Below are 21,015 nucleotides of genomic sequence, written 5' to 3'. Positions count from 1 at the left end.
CACTCTACATATTAGGGTGTGACTATACTAGACATGCAACCATGACACAGCTGCACCGCAGTAGCATTGACTCTTATTACAGTGATGGAAAGGGTTCTTCCGTGGCTGTAGTAAATTCACCTCCCCAATGGGCAGTAGCTAAGTTGACGGAAGAATTCTTCTGTCAAGCTAGCAATGTCCACACCAAGACTTTGGACAACTTAATTACATCACAGTGGACGTGACATTTTTCACAGCCCTGAGCGATGTAGTTAAGCTGATCTAGTTTTGCAGTGTAGGCCAGCCCAAAAGCAGCAGAAAAAGCATCTAACTTGCACGCTACATTTCACAGTGGAATGTGTAGAAGAGAAGCTAGTGGAGGAGAAGAGAGTCTGTTTCTTTTGACAGTTTCATTAGATCTTATGGAGGAGGAATAGAAGAAAGGTTTTGTCCTTTTATCTTATGTAAGACAGGGGACGGTCTTAAAAAGCTAAGCAGTACAAGGTCTGGTCTGCACTTAAAAATTAGGTCAACCTAGCTACATCACTCAAGGATGTGAAAAATTTTGCCTGGGTGGTGCAGTCAATCAGTGTAACTCCTAGTGTAGACACAGCTAGGTCGATGGAAGAATTCGTCTCAAAGAGGTGGATTACCTAACTTGACAGAAAACCCCTTCCAATGATGAAGGAAGTACGTACACTACAGTGGCACAGCTGCAGCACTGTAGCATCATGCACTTCTGTTGAGAAATACTTATTAACAAGGCAGTCAGACAGCTGGGCTCTAACCCATCCCTACAGAACCCAGTAAAAGCATCTTCCCCGTTCTTGCATCCTAGAGGCTAGTCTGGTTCCTGAAACAGATAAGAGCAACCCCAATTTATGCTTTGACTATGAAAAATCCCTAAGGGTTATAGCACCTGGGAAACAGCCAGCATTTAGGAATGCCCTGGTTCCACCCATCTCACTGGTTCCTTTGAACTTCAGAAAACTAATCTGACACACACTTTCAATGAGGGAGACATTTGGGAATTGGCAATGGGTGATATGTTTAAAGTTTGCTATAGCTACCAAAGAGCTCTGGGTTGCTTGTGCAGATGCATCATTTCATGTGCCACCGTGACAGCTGCGACAGAAGCAGCATAGCTCAAAAAGTCCCCAACACCCTCACAGGAGAGCAGTACCTTCTCTGTTGCTGGACCTCGACTATGGAATATGATCAAACAAGAACTCAGAATGAGTCCTGATGTCTCAACATTTGGATGAAAAAAAATGGAGATAGGCAGATCCCTGCCTGGAGTGCCCTCCAGAAGGCCACAGAACAAGTGCTCTTGACTCAGTTTCCTCTCGGTCCAGCCATAAAGGGAATACAGCTGCTCAGTGTCCAATTCAAAAAGCTCACTTTAGGCATAATTGATTCCTGTACATGTTCTGTAGTCCATAGAATCCATTCTTCCAAACCCCCAACTACAACAGGTACCATCACAGCAGTTTTCCATGCTCCCACCCAGGCTATCATTTCCAGTTCACCCTCCGAAGACTCTAGTTCCAGGCTGTCCCCAGACTCTTTCTACCTTGTGTCAGGGCTCCATGCTCCAGGCCATCTACCTGCCAGCTGCCAGATTTGTTCCCTTTTCCTGACTCTTCTCTGGTCTCCTACAGGATAACTCCTTGCAGCATTTCACTGTGCCAGGCCTGCCTGCACATCCTACCCCTGTCCAATGAATACACTTTCTGGGACTAACACTTCTTCTAGTCTTGGCTTCCTGCAGCCCGTCACTGAGGCCTGCTGCAACAGAGCTTCTCACTGTGTTCCATTTACCCAGGCCTCCCAGCCTGAGAGACCTACTCTTTGTGCTCCTGGGATCCACCCTCCAGCATCAGCCCTCTTGTATTGGGCTCACCTTCTCCTAACCAGTCTGGTTCTTCCACTTCTTCCTAGCAGCCTCTGCATGAGCTCAATATAGCAGGTGTTCCCCAGCACTGACCAGTCTTCACCATCAACCTTTTGCTCTTCCCCATGGCGCTCTGGACCAGCACTCCACTGCTGCTCCTGGTTCTTCCTGGGTCTCTTTTCTCCTCAGGCAGCTCTCAGCTGCCCTTCTCTGCTTGTCAGGCAGCTCTCAACTACCCCTTTCCTGACTTGACTCTTGGGCAGTTGGTCTCCTGTCTCTGTACTCTCTTTATATAGCCCAGGTTCCTTCACTTTAAACCCAGCTGGGAGGCAGTTTAAATTACAAGTCATACATACACTGAAGCCTGCTCCCCCTTAAAGAGGCCAGTTACACTTTTCTTCCTGTGGTGAAAAGTTCCAGAGGGGTAGCCGTGTTATCCTTGCTTACAGACAGCCCCCCCAACCTGAAGCAAATACTCACCAGCAACCACACACCATAAAAGAAGAACACTAACCCAGGAACCTATCCCTGCAACAAACCCCGTTGCCAGCTCTGCCCACACATCAACTCTAGTGACACCATCACAGACCCTAACCACATCAGCCATACCATAAGGAGCTCATTCACCTGCACATCTACTAATGTAATATGCCATCATGTGCCAGCAATGCCCCTCTGCCATGTACATTGGCCAAACTGGACTGTCCCTATGCAAAAGAATAAATGGACACAAATCAGACATAAAAAATGGTAACATCCATAAACTGGAGAGCACTTCAATCTCCCAGGACAATCTCTAGCTGACTTGAAAGTTGCCATACTTCTACAAAAAAACTTCAAAAACAGACTTCAAAGAGAAACAGCTGGAACTCATATGCAAACTTGACACACTCAGACTGGGTCTGAATAGGGACTTGGAATGGTTCCCTCATCACAAGAAGTAATTGTCACTGTTCACACATTCTCACCTTCTAATCAATGGTTGTGAATAGGCCTCAACTACTCTAACTGAATGGACTTTACTTATACCTACCTTCCCCATTGTTGTTCCTTACCCTTAGATGTATGTATATATATACACACCTCCTATCTGATTTCTATTCCTTACATCTGACCAAGTGGGTGTAAGCTTATGCCTGCAGAAATTAAATGTGTTAGTCTTTAAAGTGTTACAGGCCTCTCGTTGTTTTTTCTTCCTGTGGTTACATCAACAAGGCTCAATGGCAGCTCTGCAGTTACTACAAAATCAAAGTAAATGAAAGCAACTCAAAAAAGTTTCCTTTCCTTCCAATCACTGTGGACCAAGTCCCACTAAGTAGGCTTTGTTCACACAATTCTGTTAGTGTCTGTAAACCAGGGGGCCAACTCACCAGCCAGTGCCTCACAAAACCCCTCAGCAGCCAGAGGATTTCCGGTTTTACTTTCCCCAAATAAAACCCTTTTAGGATAAATCCTGCCTCTAATCCATGACTTTCCCCTGACGCAGGCTCTCCTGCAGGCCCTTCTCTACTGTTCCAGGTTTCACTCCTGCAACGCGGGAGTTAAGGAGAGCCCTGCTCCAGCTCTGCGCCAACAGACTGGCTCCTCGCCCGCTCCTCAGGCTGGGTCCGAGCGTCTCTCACCTGCTCCCGGGGGTAGGGTGGCCCCTCGTATCCCAGCGGGCCTAGCTCTGAGGCCGGGATTCAGCCCCTTCGCTGGGGACGATGGGCTGGGCCTGGCAGCCCGACCCGAGCCTTTAAAGGTGCAGCTCCCTCTGACAGCGCCCCAGCAGCGGGGTGCGAGGGGGGGATCCAGCCAGCCGCGGGACCCGGGGAGCGGGACCGACCTCCAGCGGGGCTGGGCGCCCTACGAAGGAGGCGCAGCGGCCGGGGCCCTCCCTACGCGCCGCGAGCTCAGCTGCCCCGGGGCGGGGCGGGGCGGGCCGCGAACCCGGGGGCGGGCGACGCCCCAAGCGGGAGGAGTCTGCGGCCGCCCTCCCCCGCGAAACCGCTCCCGGCGCGGCGCGGCCCAGCAGCCAATAACAAACAGCGGCAAGGCCCGAGGGCACAGCGCAGAACCCGGAAACGGCCGCTCACGTGACTCTCCCCAGCCAGCCACTCGGATGCCTCCACGTCACGATCAATGAACCAATCCGAGTCACCCGCCGCGCCGTCCCCCCCCGCCTCACAACGGAGCCCGTCCCCCGGCCCCGCGCCTGCGCGCAGAAGGGACGGTCCCTTCCGTTGACGCCACGCGCGGCGTGCCTGTGTCAGCCCGTCCGGCCCTTTCCCCCCTGCGGGAGTCAGCCAATGGGGCGGACCGGTGCGGCGGACCAATGGGCAGGCGCGTCTCAGCGGCGGGTGGGAGCGAGGCAGGCAGGCTGAAGCAGCGCTGGCGAGCCGGGGGCCGGAGCCGCCGCCGCCGCCGCCGAGGGAGGAAGGAGCTTGGCGGGCCATGGAGCGCAGGGCGAGGAGGCGCCGCCGCGACAGCCGCAGCCCCGAGCACTAGAGCGGGCCGCCGCCGCCGGGTCCCGACCGAGCCGCCGCCCGCCCCCTCCCCCCCGCACCGCGAGCCGCCTGCGCTTCCCCGCGCCGGAGCCGCCGCCGCCGCCGCCGGGCGGGTCCCGAGCCCCCCTTCCCCGCCCGCCGCCTCCCCTATGCGGCGGGGCTGGAGGAGCCGGAGGCCTCGCTCGCCCGGGACGGGAGGCTGCAGCCGGGGGACGGAGTGTGAGGAGGGGCCGAGCCCTGCGGGCCCAGCGCGCACCTCGGGTGAGGAGCGGGGGGGCGCCACGCCGGGGGGGGGGGGCAGCGGCGGGAGGTCCCGTGGGGGGCAGCCCCTCGGGGGGAGCGAAGGGGGGCCTGCCTGGGGGCAGGGCTCGGTGAGGGGGGAGAGCCTGCTGGGGCCGGGGGGAAACGGGGTGTCTTCCGGGGCAAGCCTTCGGTGTGGGGGGGATAGGGGGCGCCCGCCGGGAGGGGCAGCCCATTGAGGTGGGGGGGATAGGGGGCGCCTGCCTGGAGGGGGCAGCCCCTGGAGTGTGGGGGGGATAGGGGCGCCCGCCTGGAGGGGCAGCCCCTGGAGTGGGGGGATAGGGGGCGCCCGCCTGGAGGGGCAGCCCCTGGAGTGGGGGGATAGGGGGCGCCTGCCTGGAGGGGCAGCCCCTGGAGTGGGGGGATAGGGGGCGCCTGCCTGGAGGGGCAGCCCCTGGAGTGGGGGGGGGGATAGGGGGCGCCTGCCTGGAGGGGCAGCCCCTGGAGTGGGTGGGGGGGGGGGCTAGGGGGCGCCTGCCTGGAGGGGCAGCCCCGGGAGTGGGGGGATAGGGGGCGCCTGCCTGGAGGGGCAGCCCCTGGAGTGGGGGGATAGGGGGCGCCTGCCTGGAGGGGCAGCCCCTGGAGTGGGGGCGGGGGGATAGGGGGCGCCTGCCTGGAGGGGCAGCCCCTGGAGTGGGGGGGGGGGGATAGGGGGCGCCTGCCTGGAGGGGCAGCCCCTGGAGTGGGGGCGGGGGGGGATAGGGGGCGCCTGCCTGGAGTGGGGGAAGGGGCAGCAGCAGCACCACCACCACTATCTAGAAGGAACAATATGAAAAGTTGTCTGAAATGGTAATTTCCGTTTCCCATTTCATCATCCCTGGGTAGGCGTTAGCTCTGTGCTGTGCGTGCAGAGGGGGAAGCTGATCTGCCTGAAGCCAGCAAGGCTGGCTGATCTGCATTTATTTATTTATTTCCCTGTTTAATCTCTAAATTGCTCAGTATTTTTCTCCTTGGAGAAGCCTGGGTGGTGGTGGGGGAGGGAAGGGTTGCACTCCACCCCACCCCACCCCACCCTTGCCCCTTAGCAAAAAACAGCTGCACTTCTCTAGTCCAGAATTTTCAACCCCCTCAGTTCACTAGATTGATTGCATGTTTATAAAGGCAAATCCTGTCTCTTCCCCCTCCAAGAAGCCTGGAGGAGCTGAGCCCTCCAATGCCCTCTGCCCTTTCCCAGAGAGAGCAGCTGTCTTGTGAGGGGTGTGTGTGTGTGGATTGAAAATCAGCCTGTTCATTGAGACACAAGAGCTGGTGTGTTTACAGATTGGCTTCTACTCTAAGGTTGTAGATCTGTTTTGATATCTAGTTGCAGGAAAGGACTCCCTCCCCCTTTCTGTGGTTTTGAGCGCAGAGTGCTCACTTACCACCAGGAACCTGGCCTTATAGACAGTGAAAACAGATCCCAATCAGTATCCTTAAAGCAAAATTAATCTGAGATGACTGCAGAAACTGTGCATAGATAGGATAGTTTTGTTAGTTAGGGAAAGATGTTAAAGGGGCACTGTGAACTTGAAAATCATATTTCTGAATATTCAGTAACTGCTGTAGTTACTGGAAACTTATAAGATAACTAGAACTGAAGGAAGATGGTGGGTTACATATTTTTCCGTATTTTTCTAGCTTGTTTAGTCAATTTGACACACTTTTGTATATAGTCCTATTCACTCATGTTCTTCTGAAAAAAACCTTAGAATCATCAACAGGGGAGCAGAACAACCCTTCTGCATTTTAAAAAGTTTTAAAAATGTAAGTGCCATGGTATTTAAAGGTTGTTCTATCAGGACCTGGATTTTTTTTTTGCCATTATTTTATTTAAAGAACAGTTGATTCTCTTCCTTTAAAGTGGGAGAAGAGTCACCAAATAAAAGGTGTACAGTGGGACCCTTTTGAATGGTCATGATGGGCCACAATATAAATGTATATAATTGCTGCAGAAAAAGTGAAATATGATCCATGTTTGTCTCCCTCTCCATGTGTGAATAGAGAAATTCTTAAGCATATTGTTTGAAACCCTTGTGAAACATCAGTGTTGAAGCGGTATGACCTGTTTTGTTCTGTGGGAAGGGTTACGTCAGTGGCAGATCTTTCTATAGATCAATCTATGTTTTTCTGTGAGAGGTTCTGTGTAATTCTACCTATCGGGGGCCACACAGATGCTGATCACTCTTAGTGGTGAATGCTGTAGGAAGTCTAGGCATTTAAATACTGGCTGCCTTGGCATGTTGGTAATTCATTCACTCAAGTGCTTGTTCTATTCTGAAGCTGTTTTAAAAAAATCTAAATTGTCCCTATCTCCATTTATTATCTAAATGTGACCAAAATGATCAACTGAATTTTTCCTGTCTCCAAGGGGATTTGAGCTTTTGATGGCAATGACATTAGAAATGTCCAGTTGTGAACCTCAAACTCAATATTCATATACTTATATTTTCCATTTATGAAAATAGAAAGAGGTGCATAATGTAGTAATGACTTTACTCTGACAGGTTGTCCATATGTTGGTTTTGGGGGTGAGGGCATTGGTGAGAAGGAAATACAAATTTGCAGTGATATTATGGGGTTGGTCTTTGTGAATGTGTGGCAGAAAACATATTTAGTTTTAGAAGCACCTTTATATAATATGAGAATAGGATCAAATGTAGCTGTTTAGAACAGAAGTAGAATATAAAATAAAGTGGACAAATTCTTGTGTAGTTTCCCTCTTAAGAGTTTCATTTTGTAGTAAGTACCCTTCTGCTGTTCAGTAGAGCAGGCAAATGTGTTTCTCTATGATCAGTGTAGACTAGTCACATTGATCATGCTGCACCAACGTTTCCTCCCTCAGTAAACCAGATGGTCTGCTTACAACTGGTGGTGATTATTTTAACTGTGTAATTACAACATGAATGAACAATGACAATTTTTTCTGTAAATATAGTGGAAAGAAGGGTACTAAGATTGATACTTTTTCTGGGTTTAGTCCATTTTGTTTCCTTTAAGACATAGATTATGGCTTTCAGATGCAAGCTTAAAATATATAGTTTTTGTCTGCCTTTATATCATAAAAAAGCGAGCCAAAAGTTTACATGCACAGGAATAAAACAGGATAATTTGAGACTGCTAGGTGTTACTGACTGCCCATCTACATTTTGACTCCTACAATGATGTACATTATATGAATACTTTAGAGCCACTGAATAACTGAAGTAAATTAGGAAAAGCTGCGTTTTCAGCATTACTGTAAAGTGAAGAATCTGCACTATTTAAAAACTGTACTTCCACTACATATATATTCTCATGGGTTTGAAAATAAAGCTTACTTTAGGGATGGGGCATTCCTCTTAATCTGGTGGTTCACTAAAAATGGGAAGTTTTAATTACTGTGGAAACATTTTTCAAAGGAGGCAAAAGTTGAAGGACTCTGGCTCCATGGGTATTTTTTATAATCTCAGGTGGCAGTTTTCTGTTACTTAAGCCCATTTACTTCTCTTCTGTGTGGACTAGGTGAATTTCAGGTATTCCATGATGGACTGCAATATAGATTAGAACTGTCCCTTGGTACTGAAATACTATGGTGATGGATTGCACTGCAAATGCCTGACAGATACCAATAGATCCTACAAAAGCAAATCCAATACGTTTGGAAATATTTAGATGGTAGCTATTCTAGTTGCATATTCCTTGGCTGCTTTTTTCCTTCATTTTAATTAGCTAGTGAGAATGCAGTAAAAGTCGCTTGCCTATTATTCTGCTCCCATGTATGAGAATTACAGCTACTACACCTGTTGGATGAGATTAAGGAGAGAGATTGGTTTCTCTCTAGTTAAGGTTGAGATTAGTGTTTTATTATAAACTTGATTTTTTACCTATTTCTAATTTCACTTAATTTAAATCAATGTGTTTGAAATTTTACAGGGGTGAATTTATATGATGCCTTTAAATATGTTCTTAAACTACAAGACTGAGCATGAGCATGTAGTTACTCTATCTGGGGCTGTAAACCTCTGAAGGTCTGAGCCAAGTATTATATAACTTGTGTGCCAAGGGTGCAGGGTAGTGAGAAATCATATGTACTCGAATTACTTTACATCACAGGCACAGCGCACAAGTGGATTTATACAGCCATAGGCTTTTTAAAATGTCTGTTTTTCATTTCAATATGCAGCGGGTTCCTAGGATGGAAAGTTGTTAATGCCTGAGGTCAGAGTTAATGCTGTTTGACTTTAACACATCCTGAATTTTCAAGCTTTTATAATGTTTCTTGAGAAAATTACAGCATTCTCAAGTATCTTCCCTTATGTAATTAAGATAGTTGTAATCTTAATTTCAGGTTATTGAAGCCTATTGCCTGGTAATAGATCAGTTCACCCTTACTATTAAATTGTGACCCAGTTGTGAGTGGTGCCAACCTGTAATACATGCAATGAATCTTTACAAAACAAAACAAAAAAGTCTCTGAAATGCTAATAGAACAGGAAAACCTGTCCAAAACATTGTCTCTGCTGAAAAAGGCAAGCACATGACTTGAGTCTGTGCAGCTTCCACTGCCTTGTGTGAGCTGTCTCCAAATCTGCTCTAGTTTTATCCTGCAAGTAGGATGCTAATCCCATAAGAGAGCTATACCTCCTGACAGATGGAACACTGCTTCTTCATTTGTTTGAGCAAACTATTTTTTAAAGATGGTGTTAAGTTCAGTGGCTCCAAGAGTAACAGTCCTCACACAAAAAAGATCTTTCTTGGATCTGACTGCTTTCAAGATTCATTTCCGATCATTGAGATCCATTAAGACTTTTACAGTAGCTCCTTCAGACTCTTTTCCCTTTGCATGAGTCCTTAGAATGCTTGTCTGTGTTTGAGTTCTTTTTAACAACCAAGATAAGTAATTTGGGAATGAGAGAGGAAATTCTGTCACTGGTATCAGGAACTTCTATTACCAAGAATCCCAATATTGTTTAATCTGATTTCCTGCCTCTTCTATTCTCTGAGGGTTTCCTAGAGATTTAGAAAAGGGTGAGGACAAGCTATCCAATAATCTCAAAAGTGGGGGTGGTTGAACATTTATATACAGTTTAGCTAATTTGAGAGAGGGTGACAAATGAGTCCTGGGGTTTGCTAACCTTTGAAAATGTTGACCCTAAGTAACTAGACTAGAATCTTATGTTTACCGTACTCTTACAGGTTTTCCATATTGGGCTCTACTAATCTACTTTCATGTGCCCTTCCAAATTTTTAAGACCTAAATTGCTCATATTCTTTCTAATGAGGATAGTTAGTTGATGTCTGTTTTAAGATATATTGACCCTTTGAGCTTCTAAAAGAGCGCAGTTGTCCAACACCATATGGTGAAATATATTGGGCTGTACCATGCAGTATATGCAGTCAGTTAAGGAGGCCTCTGGCCTCATTTAGTCATGATATTCCCTCTCTGTGCTTTGTGCTATAGTTGATTCACCAGCTCTCGTTCCTAAGAAACAGTGGTCTGGGTTTTCGTTGATCTTCACAGGTTTGATAATACAAAAGTACAGACTCTAAGCAGTTCTCCTTTGAGAAATGGATCCATTTCTGCTTAGTCCTGATCTATCTTTATAAGCTCACGTGAATAAGTCTTTAATTGTTCTACACAGTGCAATAACAAGTGTGAGCAGAGGCCAAAAATGCAGCGAGTTCAGGTTCAGAATTTAGCAGATGCTACCCCATGTAAATGAAGTGTGCAATCGTCCTTAATACCATGGGTGAACAAGGGCTGAGTGTGAATTAGTTCTTGTAGCTAGAAATACGTTTTGTTTTTTTTCTTAGCTCAGGATTGAAGTCACTGTCAGAGTGGTGATGCGAAGCATATATTACTGTCTGCATTGTCCCTGCTATATGGATAAGCGAAAGGCTTTAGTTTGCAATACTGCTCTTGGCATTCATACAGTGAATTATTTATCGTCTAGAAATCTATAGACGGTCTTTTCCCTTATTCTAAGGAAGCCAAGCTGTGCCTGTTCAGTATTTTAAAATAAGATCTCCTCTTCGTATAAAATCAATAGTTTTCCAGTCTTTAAATGTAGTAATATTTGGTTTACTACTAATGCAATATTTTATGAAAACATTGAAAAACACTAAACTTTCTTGAGATCAGCAGCCTTGCACATACCTGCTTTTTTATATTGGTTAAAGACGTTTTCTAGTAAATGTGACCTTGGAAGGAGAGTGGGGGAGAAGAAGACATTGGTGTTATAAATGGAAGTTATCCCAATATGGAGTGGAGGAAACTGACCTTTTCATCAGGGTTGGCAATTTCCTGGGAAAAACTAGTTTAGGACACAGCACTGGTAAATACTGGTTTAAACCCCCTTGAAACTGGGAAAAATAAAAATATTATTAGAATATCCTAATGAAAATTAATGAACAATATTTAGCAATTTGATAATTTTGTAGTATATATAATATTCATATAATATTGAAAACTGAAATGAGTCATCACACAACTGCCTAGAGAAAATACTGAACCAAATGTATACAGACATTCTGATGTTCAGTATTATATTAGGTGTATTAGTATTATTACGCCTACTGCAGTTTTACTTATTTGTACAACCCTAAATTAATCTCCAAATCTACTGCCTTATGTAACCACAATTTGAATATATAACTTAAACTAAGTGTAATGTGGTGTGCATTAATGAAACAATGTTTAAAATAGAAAATGCCTTGAACTGGGGAAAACTAGTTTTTCCCATGGTGGTTAAAAACCATGATTTTACCTGGTAAAAACCATGTCTGGTAAATATCTGCTATCCCTGCTTTTCTTCCCACCTGATTAGGAATGGGAATGCATCTCTTTCCATTTAGATTGCCTTTGACTTGCTCCATGAATAGAAAGTGCTAAGGTGATTCTTGTTTATAGCAGTTTTCAGACTTTGGACCCATGGTGTTAGTTTCTGTAGGGAACTGCCATGGGACATTTAAATGCATGTAGGTAATGGGAAAAATAACTTTGAAGGTGTGTTAGGTAGAGAAGCTGATTCCCACATTTTTTATAGTGTTGACTTACTTTTTCCAGTATAATCATATTTAGAAAAAATCTACAATGGTTTTTCATTTAGAGCAACATGAGGCTGTAAAATCTTTATCATTAATCATAAGTGCTGTGTGGATTAGTCTTAAATGGAGTACTTCCTATGTCTGAGGCAGAGGGGAAGAGATCATTACCCTTTTAAGAAATTAATCACAGTCCAAAGGTAGCAAATTGTCCCTAAATGCGATTTGACATCCTGTGCAACAGGAGATTGAAAAGTTACTTGTTTTGAAAATATCTTGTGTTGCTTGAATAAATTACATTGAAATTTATTATTAGAGTACAGATTTTCAGAAAATATTGATTTTCTACAGCAGTATTTCTCGACCTTTTAAATAGCAAGTACCCCCGAACCTCTGAAAATTTTAATAAGTACCCCAACACTCAATTGTCCACTCTGAGAAATACAATCTTTTCCCCCTTTACCGCTGGACGATTGTATTTCTCATAAAGCAAGAGAGTTCTGAGTTCTGCAGTGCCGTGTGGCTGTGGCAGATCACAAAACCCCCTGCTGTTTCTTCCCTCCTCCCCTTCCTCCATATAGGAGCAAAGCTCAATGCCAGCCAATCACTATGGCCTGATGGCGGGGTCACGTGGTGTTCTCCTCACACAGGTGGGAACTTGTGAGGTATGAGCAAGCACAAGTGGCCCACCAGAGTTGATAGCAGCGCTCCCCATGGCCTGTCACTAGGGGGGTGCGGGCCTGGGACAAATCACACTGTGTAGGTTGCCTGCCTCCCACCTGGGAGCTGGGACCAGGCAGAAAGCAAGTGGCTGCCACCTGGCTTCCTCAGAAGTTGGTGGCGGCCGCTTTCCTCCTTTCATTGGGTTTTTCGCCGCGTACCCCTGCCTGTGTTCGGGGGTACGCATACCACAGGTTGAGAAACTGTGCTCTACAGTATACTTTTTTGAATAATTTACTGAAGAAATTATGAAATCAAGTGTGAGGGGGCTTCTGTTATTGAGTAATGAGAGCTCATACTCAGTTCTAGGTGCCATTGTGGTGGTTTAAAATAACAAATTATACAGAAATATCTTCTGAGTAGCGTAAGAGTCCTCACATAAAGTGCAATTAACTTAACTTGTCAGTTCAAAGCAACAAAAAATCCTGTCACACTTATGCCTTAATGCCCACAAGAAGACTTGATCTATGGACACAGATTGCACCAGTGCAACTTCTGTGTAGACATGCCCCCAAATGCTAGCAAATAGATGTTTTTACAGTATGCCCTAAAGGTGAACTGATTCAGGCTTTTTTAGATCAAGGTAGAAGCAAATTACAGCCAAAAAGCCCTTCTGGAGAAGGTCCTCCTGGCAGATCGCCTACCTTATACACCAAGGGGATGATAGCTGTGCTCAAGTATTTTACAGGGTCCAATCTAGTACCCGTCTCCATGTGCAAACCAATAGATGTTCAGTGCAGATTGTGGAGTAATGGTATACTCAGAAAGAGGCACTGCTTACTAAGCAGACTGCTGCATTTTGCTCCTGTTTCAGTTTTCAAATAGACTACAGTTATAGCCTTGTGTAGCGAACATTGCTGTTCAGAAGACAAATGTGTGGATAAGTAGCAAGGTCTGCATCTGAGGGAAAAGATTGTTGCTTACTGGGCAGGTGCAGATTGGAAAGTCATCCTGGTCACTGCTGTGTTAAGGCAATTTAAAGACAATTCAAGTAACCTTGGTTGTTGAACACCATCACCATCTTACTTCTGCAGTGTTCTTTGGTTGCTTCCCACAACCCTCCTTGTTTTTTGTCTCCTAATTTTTTTTTCTGGATTGAACTTTAGCTATCTTGCCCCCATCCATAACCCATCTCAACTAAACATTGACTAAGGTGCTTAACCCTATTTTTTTGGTTGCCTAAGATGGACATAAAGATGGGTTTCTTTACGTACTGTCCTACCTCTAAAACCCCTACCCCGCCACCCTCCCAAAAGCTCCATATACGTCTTGAATAAGAATCCTTAGGGGTAGTGGAGTGGTTGTCCACAGCTATCCATTTTTATCTGAGAAAAAAACAGCTCTCCCATCGCCATCATGAAACCACTTCGGTGAGTGGCGGTAGTTATGTTGGCAGGAGAAGCTCTTCCATGGACATAGTGCTGTGCACACAGCCACTTATGTCACTCGGTCTGTATTTTTCACACCTCTGAGTGACATAAATGTTGCTGTTAAGTGGTAGTATAGACATGGCCTTAGTCTTGATCTTCACCCATCACTAGAAGTAATCCCATCACTAGAAGTAATCATTGGCCAATACAGTTTGTGCCACACTCAGTTCTCCAATCAGAATGACAAGGAGCATGGGGATCTGAGGCATTTAGACACCTAGAGTTGTCTTGCCACCTCCTTTTCAATAATGTTTCTCAAAAATGTAAAACTGGCGTAATAGATTAATAGATTTTAAGGCTAGAAGGGACCAATCCTATTAACTGCCCTCACTGTTAGAAATGTGCATCTTATTTCTTGTCTGAGATTGTCTAGAATCAGCTTTCCAGCCTTTGGATCTTGTCTTGCCTTTTTCTGCTAGAATAAGGAGGCATACTATTTGAAATCTTTTTCCAATGTGGATACTTGTGGTCTGTGATAGTCGTCTCTTAACCTTTTCTTGGATAAACCAAATAATTTGAGCTCCTTAAGCCTCTTCCTGTAATGCATGTTTTCAAAACCTAGAATCTTCTTTTGTAGCTTGTTTCTGAACACTTTCCAATTTAATAGTGGACAATAACTGGCCAGATCATTATTATATGATGGTTTCATGAGCAAAGACGGTAGCTATCCTTTCTTCAAAGCGAACAGGCATTTTGTCCATCTTGAGAGGTTTTAAAAATATCTTTTGATCCATTGCTTTCCCACTTGCTTTTCACCATCTAGGAAGGACATAGATACAAAGCTCAGCTTGTGGTATGAATTTCTCTTCGACACCTCTCTTACTTCAGTGAGCTGACACTGGCCAAAACTCAGATTAGTATTTACATTTACCTTCCCCTGCAGAATATTGCTGTCTCCCACAGGTGCAGATGGCTTGTGTTGAATCTCAGTAATTATTATTCACTTTAAGTGGGGCTTGAAAATTTGCCAGATCCCGGCTGGGAATGGGGTGCTCATTGAGATGCAGATGCAGTGCCCTGCTGAAAAGCTCCATCTGCTTTTCCTGCTGCAGCAGCCATCTTGCTTGGTGTTGCCTCTGGATCCCTCTCAGTCTTTCCAGATCTCTGATAAAGTTGAAAGCCCCACTACTGCCTGGTGCAGGAAGTAAGAAGGAATTTCCTTTGAACATCCCGATCCCAGAGCCCCTCCTGACTTTTGGAGTGGGAGGCCCTCTACCATAACTCCAGCCTGTTTTTTGTCTTGTCCTCCCTTTTGATCAGCTCTAATGCAGAGGTGTTAAACTGATTATTGGTGAGGGTCCAATTACCATTTCGCTTAGAGTCCTCCTCCAAGAGAAAAAGGTCACAGGTGAAAGGTAAATTTTGTGGTCTTTTCCGTGTGCGGTGTTGTGCATCTAAGTTAAATGTTGTTTTTTAAAAAAAGAAAATGCATTGAGGTGTCCTCCCTTCTGTCCATTAGCTCCCCCCACCATGCATTCCCCACTATAACCGGTCCCCCAACACTTTGAATGTTACCTCTTTCCCTCTCCTTTGGGATTCTCCCTGTCCCTCCCCTAATATGGAATTCTCATTCCCCTCTAATTTTTTGTCTTTCCTTTTTGAGATGATTCCCCATCTTGTCCCCTCCCTGCCATGCACCACCACTTTGTGATCATTCCTTCTCACACTGGGTCACAGCTACAGCTGTGCTAGAAGGCAAAGGAGGGGAGAGACTAGTAAGAAGCACTTCTGCTTTGATTCCCAGCTGGGTGGTATGGTGGCTACTTGATAGTGTGGTGTGTGTTTGTTGTGGAGCTGGCTAAATTGCCTGGGTCCAATTAAGCATGAGCTCCCACCTCACTCTAGCTCTGCTCCTAGATGTAGCTTCAGGCTGGCCTTGGTCCCGTTTGACAGTCTTGCTCCAATACCACTTACTACATCAGTGGTTCTCAACCTGTTTACCATTGTGGGCCGCCTATGCAGCTCTCTATGCGTTATGTGGGCCGCATCCACAAAATAGATATGTTATCTATATGGTCCTGAGGATGTCACGTGGGCTGCAGCTGTGTGCTGTTTGGGCCGCAGGTTGAGAACCACTGCTCTGTTTTCTCAAGCAGCAGAATGCTGTTTAAAATGATTCTGGTTTTCATTGCTACTCGAGTAAGTAGTAGAAGTGAAACTGACTATTTGAGTAGTAGAAGAGGCATTTGCAGATCCCTGAAGACTGCAGTGCATTTTTCACATTGACTTTTCTTGCAGTTTGAAGGGCCAGACAGTTTCAATAATGAAGGCTTAAATTTTATAAAAGTTGATGGGCTAAGTTCCCACTCTTGCCAGGGTACGTTTCTTACCTGGTATGAGCAAGTAAGCAAGTGGATTTTTCAATCTTGGATCTCATGTAATTAGTGACAACAGTTACTTTGATGTTACTGTGCTAGAATTGTTTTTAGGTATAATGCAGTGAATAGGGTAAATATTCTAATTATTTTACCTTTGATAGGTGATCTGAGTTTTGGAAGAAAAGTTTCTTGCACAAAGTTTGGTATGTCACATAAAAAAGTTAACTCACATTGACAGCAGTCTCTTCAGTTAAACTTCTAACATTTGGATGGGCAAGCTTTGTAGAGCTCATAGGAAACGCGTGAAAATGTATTTCTAAATTGTAGCTTGAGTAATTTGCATCAGATGTTAACTTACTGGGATTTATATGTGCTCTTTTAATGTCATACAGACATTTAAGCTGGGTAATGTTTTAAGTTCCTAAAAAATAAAAAGAAATGAAACATCAGCGCTGCCCTGTATAGTCTTAGTTTGGTTGGAAGAGTACAACTATGATGGTACTAATCTCTGTCTACGTGATTCCTAAAAATGGAGTGCAAAATTATATTTTGACAGGTTACCAAAACTCGTTTGTTGAAATTTAACTGGAACACTTGTGCCTGCTTAAAGGGATGCTTTTAGAACTGAATAGCTGTAAATTTGACCTCTACCCCAAGAAATAACATTTTTTGAAGTTACTTGATGAAGAGAAATGCATCTTTCTGCAAAATAAGGGCCAGCAAATATTTTAAAACCGTAGCATGTTTGATCAACACAACTACAAACCTGTTTGTGGTTGCATGCATTCCTGCTGTGCTGTGCGTTTAGCCTTATCTCCACCAGGCTTTTTTTCTGAAAAAAGTCAGTAGCAGCAATATTGAAAGTGCTAGTGTAGCGAGACACTGGTAACACCTGAAACCCTGTCTGCACTAGCACTCTCACTGCTGGAGCTGCTGATGAGAACCTCTTTTCTTTTTAAAAAAAAAAAAAAAAAAAAAAAAAATGTGAATACAGTCCCAGTTGTACTTCCACTGCCTTTATTCTTATGAAGCATTAAGCATGATAGTTGAAATTAACAAGAACTCTGTTCTCCAGTCACTTCAGAGAGCTAGAATCTTGTCCATTTCTTGCTAATTCATCAGGGTGTAACAGAAGAAAGGTGTGGTGTGCATGATAGATACAGCATTCTAGATGGTGTGGTTTGTGTTGCTGTGCCCACCCAGAACACTGGATGTTACTGTTACGGTGGTGCTTGTTTCTGGAGAGTTGATTTTTTTTTTTCATTACCTCTGGCTTCCTTACCTCAACCTGCTAACAAATGTGAACACTGCAAACTGCCTGTCTTCACTAGGATTTTATCATGTTACCATGTGTTTACCAATGAATGGTAAGATAACATCTTTTTTTATAGCGGGTTGCACCCCAATATTGTATATATGAGAGCTTGCTCCCTGCAGAGTCTTAAGTAGCATGAAAAGGCATCCTGTGATGAGAGGGGGCCAGGTCTGCTTACTTCCACTAACTTGCAGGAAGTTTGAGCTGATCAAGAGACTGTTCACTTGTTAGTTAAATGACCACTTGGCCTATTGGGATTCTCCTGCTTGGGGATGAGAATTGTGGAGCAGGTTTAAAAGTGCATAGTCTGTGATCATGCATTAAATTTAAATCCTTGCCATTGCAAGATCTTTACTTTTTTTACATGCTTATAAATACATTTTTCTTCATGTAGAGCAAAACGCTTTTGTACCTCCTGTAGCACTGCAGAAAGTAGTTTCAGTAGAAGGCAAATCATGGCAATTATTGGGCGGTTTTTAAATAGTCCTAGCAAACTGCTACTAAAGTGAAGTTTGCAGTTTGATTTTTCTGTCTTTCTGTATGTAATCTCTGGTAGTTCTTACTTCTACTGCATCAGATAGAAAGGTTCTACGTGTCCTTTTTTGCAGAGGAAATTGTGGAGGGAGATTTTAGCTACCAGATATTATGGACTGTACTGATTTCTCTGACTAGATTCATTGAAATATCTGCAGTGCTGCCGTGGGTCCTGCAGCAAATGATCCTAGGGGAATGTGGGTGGAGCATGACTGGAATATGCAACTAGACTGTGAATTTAGTGTTTGTAGTTAACCTCCTTTGTACTGCAAAACTACTGTCACGCCCCTCTAATAGCTTTTAACACTACTTGGATTTTGGCACTTAAATATGCTTGACAAATGCTTTTTCTGTAGTGGTGATAATATAAAAAAGATACTGCAGACAGATTTCTGTTTCCCTACAGGGTATTATTACATTCACTGTGCTTAAGTAAAACACCAAGGAAGATAACTTGCTTTAGGGCTAGCCTAGGAACAGTTTTATGTACAGGTTGGAGTGAGTTGTGGTTTTCTCTCCAAAATAAAGCCCTGAAGATTTAAGTATTGTTTAGGGGTTGGTGGGCAGTAGCTGGGCAGATGGAGAGGTTACTGGAAGCATCATAGCATGCATGGTATGGTTCAAAGCTGCCAGCCAAAATGCGCACACAAGTAGCTGGAGTTGACTGGAAGGAGGGTTTAATGTGTTCCCCCTACTCTTCTGCCCAAAAACCTGCTTCCATGTTTCTTAACAGTGTAGTCTGGCATTTCAGAGGGGAAGGAGGACTTGGCAAGATAAACTAATTGTGAAATGTATTTGTGGGAATTGCTTAATTACAACTGCCCTTTTAGACTATCTACAAAGAGGCCCTTTAGTGTAGCAGTCCAATATAAGAGAAACCGTGAAGTAGGTTGTAATCGTCTGTAATCTTACGGTGGCCTTCCCTATTTCGGGTATGCAACAAATGAATTACTTCAGGAAAATGGCTCTCTAGCATAAGGCTCAAATTCCAGCTGTAAGTAAACTTTGTACACAGTACATCTTGGTTTGTTCATAGTTCACAAGCTACATTCCTCACTTATAGATAGATTGTTGGTTGGTCTAAGCAATGATGTAGGGGGAAGAGGGAGAATTTCCCTTCATGCCTTTCTTTGATGGGGTCTTGTACAAATATTTAGCAACACTCTCCTCTGACTTGTGATGGTTATTTTACTAAAATATAAAAGTGTTTTCTTGTTTTTAACCTGAACACCATGAATGCTGTTGTGCAGAACATAAAAACAAAACAAAAACAAAAAAAAACCCTGTCCACTGTGAGTTGAAACTACTTAAAACAAGTCATTATTCTAGTTTAGCCAAATCTGTGTGAATATTCTGAGTGGCTTTACCTCTCCATCACAGAAGAAAACCATTTTGAATTTGAAAGTCATGAAAATTATAGGATAACACCACCCAAATCATGCATCTTTATAACTTGTAAAAAGCCCTCCTCTTTCAAAAGGTGTGTGCATTGTCTGTGTGTGTGTCAGTTTTGAATATTTTTGTTCTGCTCTCAGTTCTGATCTGGCAGCTTTAAGAATTTTATTCCAAATAAGTAAGAACTTGAAAATGCCACTGTTGTCCACAATCATTGGGTAATAAGCCTTTTGCTTATTTGTGTCATCATACGTGTGTAGTTAAGCATTTTATCCTGAAATGCCTTGAAAATGTTCCTCCATTTGCATGTATTGTCATGGAGAATAATTTTCATTTAACTGTAGTTTGCTTTATATTTTCTCCCTGGTTGCTATAGAAACCCAGTCCAATGTAGCACTGACTGCTAACAAGAGCTAGGTTATACATTGCTTTTATAATGGACCTCTGTTAATCATGCTACAGTTTACTGTGAGGGAATCATGATTATTTGAGGAAGGTATATTTAATTTATAAAATTGTATAATACCCAGGTTACTTAAGCTCATTTGAGAAATCTAAGTTTTAAGCAGTTCTGTTTTTGTGCTGCAGTTTGGTCACAAGACCTGGCTAGATCTCTGGAATTTTTGTAGCATTTATTTTTACATCAGAATTTGAAACATCACATTTTATTTAAATTAATAATTTAATAGCTTAACTAGTAGTGTTTTTTTCTGACCTGTGGTTCCATTTAAGATTCTAACTTTCTGAAACACATAAGTAAGACAAAACATTTACTATGCCAATCTAATAAAAACTGACTTCTCTCATAATAAATCATTTGTCTTCATTTGGGTATTGTTACTATTGGATAAAATCTTCTGTACCAGAGTAACCTTTGCCTCTCAGAACAGTGCATTTTGAAACATCTAACAGAGTGATGCTGAAGCAGAAAATCATGCTTATGAAAGAGGAAATGTTTCATTTCATCTAATAACAAAATGGGGCTTGTGGAGGTCACTCCTAGTCTTTATTTTCTAACTACCTCAAAAGGATTTTGGTTCCATTTTGCTCCTCTCACGGTTGACATCCCTCCCACAGTCTCTTTTTTACCACAGCTGCCATTCTCCTGAGCTCTTCTTACCTTTCCATCTGATTTACTTCCAACAATGAACCCCCAAGCCTAGAAAAAGCAGATGTGGAGATTGTGTGGCCACTGCAGCTGGCAGTAGCAGAGTCAGGACAGTCGGCCAACCTAGAGGCAACAATATGACTGATTTGGGAGGTACCCTCCCCTGAAAGGTCTACAGTATTACAGTACCAATGGGTGGAATTCTTAGAGTAGGCACGGAGTGTGATCTTCAGAGCACATTGGTTTATTTGGTCCTCTCTTAAGGGGGGGAGGGCTTATTCTCTTGTGGTTGTAGAAGTGGGCAGCTTCTCTTTTAATATGATTTACATATCAATTTAGGATCATTGTTGTATGTTTTTTCTGAATTGCACATGCCCTTGAGAGAGGGTAAGCATGCTATATGTACAGAAAAATAAAGACAAGACATTAACACTGGGTAATGACTCCTTGCCTTGTACAGCTTAGGATACACTGTTAACCCTTAACAGAAATACTAAGGTAAATTAATGTGGTTGTTGCAGATTAATTATTTGC

The 21,015-nt window shown here is 43.9% G+C and overlaps 1 protein-coding gene across 4 annotated transcripts in view; it reads left to right on the top strand.

The window, feature by feature from the left end:
* The first annotated feature begins 4,073 nt into the window (after positions 1-4,073).
* The window catches only part of ANKRD11 (ankyrin repeat domain containing 11), a 204,085-nt gene continuing 187,143 nt past the window's right edge, over positions 4,074-21,015 (top strand). For all 4 annotated transcript variants that reach the window (XR_010917756.1, XM_067536732.1, XM_067536731.1 and 1 more), the window contains exon 1: positions 4,074-4,620. The gene's annotated coding sequence lies outside the window, so the exon portion shown is untranslated. The remainder of the gene's footprint in view (positions 4,621-21,015) is intronic.

This window comes from Emydura macquarii, unplaced genomic scaffold (assembly GCF_026122565.2).
Source record: "Emydura macquarii macquarii isolate MOO-44397 ecotype Brisbane River unplaced genomic scaffold, CSIRO-AGI_Emac_v2 contig_3647, whole genome shotgun sequence".
Taxonomy (NCBI): Eukaryota; Metazoa; Chordata; order Testudines; family Chelidae; genus Emydura; species Emydura macquarii.
The sequence above is the reverse complement of the archived record's forward strand: the minus strand, read 5'-3'. Positions and strand labels throughout refer to the sequence as shown.